Source organism: Haemaphysalis longicornis, unplaced genomic scaffold, assembly GCF_048455015.1.
Source record: "Haemaphysalis longicornis isolate Haplotype H1 unplaced genomic scaffold, Haemaphysalis longicornis Haplotype H1 scaffold_9, whole genome shotgun sequence".
Taxonomy (NCBI): Eukaryota; Metazoa; Arthropoda; class Arachnida; order Ixodida; family Ixodidae; genus Haemaphysalis; species Haemaphysalis longicornis.
In genome coordinates, this window is record NW_027526460.1 from 158,898,710 (window position 1) to 158,908,370 (window position 9,661).

Here is a 9,661-nt window from a genome sequence, read left to right on the forward strand (position 1 = left end):
GCAGAAAGGGTGTTCGAACGTGAAGTACGTGTTCTCGAGGCAGAACATCAGGAGGCGCCGCAAATTTGTTATTTCAACCGATGTACGCTCAGGCGAAGTTGCGCTCATTTCGAGAGATGAGGCGCATGCGTGTACTGCCAAACCCGTAGGTGTGCTCTTGAACAAGGATGCGACGTCAAAAGAGCCCAGAATATCGCCATCTTCCAGGGTGATGTCCCGTACCTTGTCTGTGGAATATCCGGTCGAATATTCAGGACGGGCGGACGGGCATTGCGCTGTTCCACACAAGTGGTCGCAGCAGGCAACGCAGGTATCTGGACACTGTGAAGCGGGGAGCGGGTGTAGTACATGATTGGGCGCATCGGTACTTCCGGCTAGTGAATCTTGGGAAATCCGTACAGGGCCGGAGCAGAACCATTGCCACAAAGCAGATGGTAGTAGAGGGACTTGTTTTGAGGGGGAATGCAACGGAATATGTCAGAAAGGATCTTTTGGGAGTCTCGTTGCAGATTCGGTGTGGGGACCTTCTTGAGGCGCAGGTATGTGCGGCTTTCGGAAGGTAGAGCCATCATTTTTGAGTGGTACCCGGTACTATGAAGGAGTACTGTAGCGTTACCTTTGTCAGCAGGAAGCACCACAATCTTTGAGCTTTTTCGGAGGCGTTTTATCGCTGAAGATTGTGCCGAGGACAATGGTGAAGGCGATGTCCGCGGCCGAAACCGTGAGAGAACGACAATCGCATGAGTGCAAGCCTTGGCGCATCTTGGGGTTCAATCTTGATGAGATCATTTTCGATGGCCCGCATCATTCATTTTGGGTTCTTTGCAGGAGAAGCGCTCAAGTTCGGCCTCACGCTTACAACGGCTAGATAAGCGGGATCCAGGCTGTGCGACGACAGCTCTTGTGCACTACTTGTCGCACAACCTGGATTCTGTCCTACGTCACATCTTGAATCCAACATCACCACATCAGTTGTTGTCAGTTTTGCCCCCAAAATCATTGGGAACAAGGCTCCCGTACGAGAGCCGAAACGTCTTCTGTTTTAGGTTTTATAAACACTCGTAGTCAGTGTCTGTTTTTCAATTCGTGTCATGCGCTTCTCCGACCAGACGGGCTTCTGTTGAACACTTGATTTTATCCATATAAAAATATTCATCAGGGGCAACGGGTAGTTTTTATGGTTGATTTAGGCCAGGTTTACATTTCTCTAAGAAAATTGTTTTTTACTCGAAATATGCGTATTTAGGCTAAACTGCCAAATTTCGGCAAGACACCAATTTTTAGAACTTCGTGGCTTCAAATTACGAAAAGTGCGTAAGTTACAACCTTCCATTTACGTTAAGGCTGCTCTTGCTACGCCTACGTTCTTACGGGTAAGACTTCAAGGCAGCGAAGCTGTCTGCAAACTTCATGACCATCACAACGGTTTAAGTCCACAACTGCAGCCGATTTGCTTCTGCTTCGCTGCCAACAACCTTTACTCCATCGTTGTTGCTATAAGAGTGAATTTCTTTCAGTTTCCGTGAAACAGATAATAATTTCACATCAAGTTCGAGGTGCGTACGCTATGACTTGTCGTACTCGTTAGCAGCAAGTGTTGCAAGGATTACGGCGAACGTTGGAGTTTTGTAGGTCTTGTAGGTTTTGTAGGCCTGGCAGGTTTTCTAGCTTTTGTAGGTTTTGTAGACATTTTGGCAGCAGCGGCAGCACCTATTGTGCACGGAATCACGCTCGTCTTGTGTATTTTGCACAGGCTACTTTTTTTCTGAGCAAAATTTTCTCCATAACTGTTGATGTTTCCGCTGCCTGTACTGCTGCCAACTTGTGATTATGTCATCTGAGGGGCAATGCGCCGCATGCCACAAGTGCTTGTCTGCTCCCGAGTGTACAATTCAGTGCAGTGACTGTTCTTGTAAATATCACACGGGGGTATGTTCGGGAGTGTTGGAAAAAAACAATCAAAACCAAGGCAGAGGCATACCGGCTATCTTGGCGGTGTCCCACTTGCAGAAAAAAAAAACTACGCGAACCAGTTAAGAAACCAAACGAAGAACTTGAAACCCACGATGTATGACTCCTGTTAGTTACGATTAACGACAAACTTGACCAACTTGTGCGTTTGAGAGATGTCGTGGAAGATATTGAGGATTCATTGCAGTTCTGGAGCGAGCAGTATGATGACTTGCTACGCCGGGTCGAGCAGAATCAGCATCATATCAAAGAACGCAGGTGCCGGACAGAAATGCTTGAGACCACGAACAGTAATGTCAGTGAAATGGAAGCTAAAATTGAGAATCGGGAATGGAAAAGCCGATGTCTCAATCTAGAATTCCATGGCATCATGCCTACGGAAAACGAAGATCTGCTGAAGAAAGTGGATGCGCTGGTGCCTGACGTTGAGCTTCCGCCACTTCCAGACGATTCCGTGGTAGCACTTCGCCATCTGCCATCCAAAAAAGGAAAAATACCTTGCATAATCTGCCGTTTTGCAAAGGAGGCAGATAGGGACAAGTGGTGGAAAAACAGGAATAAACTTCGCGGCTGTGATGATCAAGTGTACATACTCGAGAACCTGTCTAAACGAACTCGTGCTTTGCTTCATGAAGGAAAAAGCTGGGAAAAGGAATCAAACTTCAAGCACGCATTGCACAACAACGGGTGAGTTCTTGTTCGTGAAGAAGATAAGGACAAGGCTGTTGTTGTCACATGCATAAGCGACCTAGATAAGCTATGGTTAGCACTGCAACAACGAGGCCATAACCTTGAACCTTAAAAATACAGAGTCATATGCACTACCATGTGCCTTTGAAAAACACATTAGAAAGGAATACACAAAATCCTTCAAATTTTTTCACTTGAACACACGATCTGTAAGAAATAAGGAATGAGATCTGTCCTTATATCTTGAACAAATCAAGCAATCCTTCGATGCAATATTGCTAACCAAAACCTGGTCCACTGATGAGACTACCATTTTTCGCATTCCATCGTATTACACTTTCTACTTAAATTAAACCTCTCCAAAAGCCGAGGTGGTGGCAAATGCATTTCAGAAAAAAAGAATTTGCTTGCGAAAAACTACAAGAGTTCTCTGTAAGTACAAACGATCGTGAAAGAATGGCATTAAAAGTAGACAACACTGTTATAACAGTCCGCTACCGTCCTCCAAGTGGCTCGGTGTCAAATTTTCTAGATAACCTAGAAAAATGTTTTGAAATGTCTAATCGTAATCGCCTCTCTTTTATCTGTGGTGGTGACCTAAATTTGATACAATAAAATTGATGTCATGGCATCCAAGTTCAATGTTCTGGAGAAGGTTTACGGTCTTATAAACGTAATAGATGTACCAACAAGATTGACCGCTAAGTCATCATCCCTTATAGACATGTTTTTTACCAATTTAGACATCGATAAGATCAAAGCCGGTGTATTGACGTGTGTCCATAGCGATCACTTGCCGCTGTTCATTTGCTGTAATCAAAACGTGCGGAAGATATGGCAGCCAATAGAAAAAGTGCGAAAAATTTCAGAACGTGCCTTGTTGACGTTTCGGTAAAGAATAGAGTTAGTGCATTGGTATGATGTGTTGTCTTGTAATGATGCAAACAGTTCCCAGGAAATATTTATCGCCATTTTCAGCTCTGTCTATGAGTCTTTATTTCGTTATGTGCATATTCAAAGACGGAAAAACATACGGAAACCATGGGTTAGCCTCGAGCCTATAAAAATAACACAAGAAAAAAACAAGCTCTCAGGCGATTCATTAAAAGCAAAGACCCATACTTATTTCGAGATTTCAACAATATTCGTAACTGCCTCGAGAAGGACTTAAAAAAAGCGAGTTGTGACTATTACTCCGACCTGTTTCAATCTGCTGATGGGCGCGCCAATCTTATCTGGAAAAGATTAAACTCAATCTTAAAACGTAACGTTCCACCTGACAAAATGAGCAAAGTAATTGTGAACGACGTACATCTGACAGGAAAGTCTCTGGCAGACGCGTTTAATCAATATTTTGTACGTGTTTTACACACTGCTAGTGTGCAGAATGACGTTGAAAATATTGCGCATAACAGCAGCCCTATTTTCCTGAAATCAGTTGATGAGGCTGAAGTAGTAAATATAATTCATAAATTAAAAACCAGTACGGCGAAAAACATCGACGGCTTCCAAATTAAACTCATAAAGTGCACCTCCGATTTGCTCGCACCTATACTTACACACATTTTTAACCTGTGTTTGTGTCAGGCTGTTGTTCCTCGTAAAATGCAAGTAGCCCGTGTAAAAGCCTTACACAAAAAAGGAAACAAAAACGACATGGCAAATTACCCTCCCGTGTCTATAGTGCCGGTGATGTCAAAAGTGCTAAAAAAGTTATTTTACATCGTCTTGCATATTTTGAAGAGAAACACAGTCTCACAAACTGCTCACAGTTTGGCTTCCCCAAAGAAATCAGTACGGAGTTCGCATTGTAAAACAAAAATAGTTAATTTTGGCAGCGCTCGAAGAAGAAGAGTACGTTCTTGGGATGTTTATTGATTACTCTAAGTCTTTCGATCCCATAAATCACCAAATTCTAATTAAAAAGGTTGACCGTTATGATTTTTGAGGGAATGCCGCGAGCCTAATTACGTGTTATCTGGAACACCGCAAACAAATAGTTCATATCGACGACTGTTTTTCCGATCTACTGCTTTTATCTTCTGGTGTACCACAAGGGAGCATCTTGGGACTCTGTGTTTTTAATATCTATATTAATGACGTGGTTAGCATTAACCCTAGCGCTGAATTTCTTATTTATGGTGATGACCCCAGCATATTTTTACGAGGAAGTTCGGCGGATGAATTAGTTAGTTGGCGAGGCAAATTTTGTATTAGAAAACCCGAATAGCTGGAATGAGAAAAACCATCCTAAAATAAACACGAGCAAAACGGAATCTGTAATATTGAGAAGTAAAAATAAGAAGGTAACGTTAATGCAACAAATACTGCTGAATTCGACCCCGGTTGGTTTTGTACCCAACATTGGAAAGAGAGAGAGAGCAACCCAACATTAAAACACTAGAAGTGGTCTTCCAGGAAAACCTATCTTGAAACGAGCACATCCACACAATATCAAGTAAGTTATCTCAAATAGTGGGGCTAGTTTACCGGAATCGCCTGATCCTTCCGAGACATATAATGATATTAATTTACAACTCTTTATTTTCCTCAAGAATAAACTATTGCCTTTTAGTTTGGGCATCCACTAGTCAAGAAAACATACAAAAATTGTATTCTCTACAAAAAAGGTTTATAGGTGCTGTAGAGGACGTGCCTTTACATTATCACACCTACCCGTTGTTTGAAAAGTACAATGCAATGCCTTTTGAGAAGACGTAGAACTTTAGATTAACGAAAGCCTATAAACAAGAAATAAAGACGAAACAGGTATTCTTCATTGAACTTGCCAACCTTAAAATCAATTCTCAGCCTTATAAAACGGGAAACGAATCTGCGAATTTTGGAACATTAAAACTTCTAGAACAACATATGGGCGACATATGCTCTGAAACAGGCTTCCGCGGCTACTAAGTTATTTGCACGAACTTAACGTTCAGCTGGAAAGCAAAACTTTCAGTGCAATACGTACATTTCTTACAAATAATTACAGTGACACAATATAATAGCTCGCGCATGCCTATGTGTGTCAGCTATAGTGAATATGTCGGTGTAGGCTAGGCATGGCGATTTATAACCAGCTCATATTTTCTTTCGGTCGTGTATTGAATGATTTGTGTAATTCTATATCTATATATAGTCTTGAATGTGAACATCTTCGACAGAACTCTGTCTGGTTGGGTTAAACTTAAGAGGTAAATACACCAACCAAGGGCGTTTATTCAAAGTTGTCCCAACGTTTCGGAGCCATCTCGGCTCCTTCATCAGGGGTGACTATGTACAAACAAGAAGCAGCGGTTATATAGGTGTCTTCGTCTTTTTCTTTCTTCTTACTGGATTCTTGCCCTTGCGCGTCTGAGGCCGTGGGCGTAGATGGTGGGAAGGGCTCCGAGGGATCTATTCAGGCCCTGCCGGTTCCCTTGTATGTGCCAGGACTCAAGCACTAATCTTTGTGAGTAATTGGTTTCGGTGCCAATCACCTGCGCGCCGTCAAAGTTAATCCTGTGGTCAGCTTTTTCACAGTGCTCGGCCAATGCTCTGCGCTGAGTGTCGGACTTGTGAACGGCGTTTTTGTGTCGGCGGAGGCGTTCCGGGAAGTTCATGGTCTCCCCAACATAACTAGCGGGGCATTGTGCGCAAGCAATTTTGTAGACGACCCCTTGGGATTTTTCTTTTGGCGGCCGCTCTTTAGGTCGAGGTATGAGCCGTCCAAGAGTTGACACTGGCTTGTGGGAGATGACAATGGCTTCCTTGCGAAGAATGCGGGATAATGTTTCACTCGTTCCTTTAACATAGGAGACGGAAATACGGGTGGGTCAGCGTGCCGAGGGGGTGGGGGGGGGGGGGGGGGGGGCCGACGGCGGAGACAGGAGAGGGGTTGTTGACCGGCGGCGTCAGTACAGAGGAATTTTCTTGGTTGCATCCCGGCTGAGGGAGACGGCGTTTGACGCGTCGTAAGAAGTTGCTCGTGTATATATTTTTCTTCAAGTCAGCGATTACGGCTTTTTCTTCTTTCTTCCGGTCCTCTTCTGTTGAGCATATAGTTCTAGCTCTAAGTAGGAGAGCTGAGACCACAGATGATTTGTGGGAATTTGGGTGGCGGGAATCGAATTGCAGGTAGCGGCCGGTGTGGGTGGGTTTCCTGTATACTGTAAAATTTAGTCCGTCTTGCTGTCTTTTTCTCAAAACGTCGAGGAATGGTAAGGTGCTGGTCGTTTCTTTTTCCATGGTGAATTGGATGGCTGGTTCAATAGAATTTAGCTGCGACAGGAAGTTGTCTGCTGTTGTTTCTTTGATGACACAAAAGCAGTCGTCCACGTACCGGAGAAACACCTTGGGCTTTTCGGGGAAATTTTCCTGAGCGGTCTTTTCAATTTTTTCCATTACAAGGTTCGCTGTGGTCACGGAAATAGCTGCCCCCATCGCAGTTCCACTTACTTGCCTGAAATATTCCTGCTTGTAGCAGAAATATGTGCTTTGCAGGCAGAACTGCAGAAGTTGCGTTATCTCCCCGACGCTGGGGCAGGTCCTGGAGCTCAGGCTGTCGTCGTTCTCGAGGGCACTTGTGGCGGTTGCGACGGCCAGGGAAACAGGGACGCTGGTGAAAAGCGACACGACGTGAAAAGAGACGAGTCTGCCCCCATGGTCGATCGGCACTTCGGAGACAAGTTCGACGAAGTGGCTGGCGTTCTTGACGTGTATAGCGTACTCTATATATATAATAGGGCAATGTAAATCTGTATGCATGTATTATGAAGGTAATCTATATGTATTGAGTGATTTAGTACATCCGTCGGTGTACATTTTCTTTCGTATATGATTTGTACGCAAGGCATGATTATATTGGGCTCACATTTTCCTTTGGGTCCTGTATTGAGTGATTTATCTGTTCAGTACAGTTTTTTCGTTCGTTTTTTCCCTTCTCTTGTTGTTATTGTTGTTGTGGCTGTCAGTTTTTTTATATTTTTTTAATGGCGCGAGGCATGACATATTCCTACGGGGCTTATTTTTTATGTACTGTAAAACTCTGTTGTACGCTGGTGTCAAAACGGGGGCCCGCAGCTCCGTCAAGCTGTCCTTGAGATGGCTTTTTCTGCCGGCCTCCGGTATTGTGTACTATATACATGATGTCAATAAAGTTCACTGTTCATTGTTCATTGTTCAAGCCAAGCATACCTAAATACCTAAGTACGTATGCTTGGCTTGACAGACGTGCGGCGGTAACGCAGGGCGGTCGCCGAGAGGCACGAACACAGGAACCCTCGACATTTTCTATGTGTTTTTTACTTTCCGCTGGTCGCGAAGAGGCACGGGCTCATGTTCGCGCACTCAAGTGCGCGCGGCATTTTCTGGCTGTTTTTAACTGCGGACACACAAAATAACAATTTGCTAAACAGCTTCGCTATTAATAAAAAAACTCTAATCATCATCAGCCTAGTCACGTCCTCCACTGCAGGGAAAAGGCCTCTCTGATTAACCTCACACCGCTCTTGTCCTGCGCTGCTCGAGTCCACAGTTTACCCCCGAATTTCTTTACAAAGTGCGGAGCACTTGAGGGGCTCGCCTTCTCGTCGTAGCCCGCTGTAACGGTCGATGTCAAACGGCTGCCGGAATCACGTGGCGCAGCGACCTAACGGACCGAAGTAGAGCTCGGCGTTCCGTCATAGGGCGTCCCGCAGGCGCTTCGAAAACGTACCGCTTTAAATTATCACCGTTCGAAACTACTGACACACTGGCGCTTGTCCTTTATCTCCCCGTCGTTCAGCGCAAAGAAAAAAACTGCAGGTACATTTGACGCAAAATATATGTAATTAACCGGCAGCACCACCGTTCATTTAGTTGGGAAAACTCGTTGGGTTGCGTTTTGCGAGAGGTAGTGCCACGCCGGTGTGTTCTGGAGGGAAAGCAAGCATAAAAGAGAACAGAACTCCCGCTGGCGCTGTTTCAGACAGGGGCCCGCGAGCACTACGGAGGCCGGAAATTTGAATTGCTTTGGGTGCTAGCAGTGAGGGGATAACTGCGCTACCGCCCATTTTAATGAATGCTTTTCTCTGCACTTCTGTCAGCTTTCACGTTGAGAGGAACTGCTTTAATTTTTTCATCCCTCCGCCGGGTTTATGCTCTTTCTCTTCTTCTGGAACCATCTCCTGGTATCCACTGTTACTTTAATTGTCGACCGGTGGTCGGTTTGTCTCACTACCTGGCCAGCCCCTATTTTTCTTTATTTGAACTATGATATCGTCAACTCGAGTTTGTTCTCTGATACAGGTAGCTCGTTTCTCGTCCCTGAGTGTTATTCCTAACACTATTCAAGGCGATAGTTTTTCTTGGACTTCTTAAACCCAGAAATTTTGGTCTATCTGTATGTCTGTTTTTTTCTGTCTGTCTGTCTGTGTGTGACTCGATTCAGCGACCCGGCCAAATAGAAACAAAATCTGCGCAATAGTCGTATATACGCACACCCAAATCTAACCGTCTAAGTCCCGTGTCAATGTTCATAGTTGTCAACATTGTTTAACAAGAACAAGACAGTACGCAAACATACCGCAGAACATCAATACATAGGTGATATTTGCAGTGTTCTTTTATTAAAATTCGCTGATGCTTGGTTTTTCCGACAGCAAATGAAATACTGCATCAAGTCCTGAAAACCGTCGCCTTCTCTTGCCCACGCTACCTGGCGGAATTTTAAAAAGTCAAGTGGCAACAGCAACGGAAGGTTCCACTAGATAGGTTCCACGTTCTGCTTGGAACGCACGTGGAGTAGGGCAACGTGGTTCTATAAACGTTAAAGTAGGACGCCTCAATTCACGCGCGTCTCCGCTGCGCTGGCATTGAGGAACCTTGCCTGTAGCAGTAGAACGCGGTAAATTTAAATTGACTTGAGCAAACTTTTAGTGTTTTTACCTTGGGAGGAACGCGACGGAAGAGGAACACCATGAAAGGTAAGCCGGAAAGCAGAGAGAGCCATTCACTTGGCAAATATCGACAGAGACTATCG

General features: G+C 44.6%; 1 pseudogene; it reads left to right on the forward strand.

The window, feature by feature from the left end:
* Positions 1 to 1,830: 1,830 nt before the first annotated feature.
* LOC144153516 (uncharacterized) lies at positions 1,831 to 7,282 on the forward strand (annotated as a pseudogene).
* Positions 7,283 to 9,661: the final 2,379 nt, after the last annotated feature.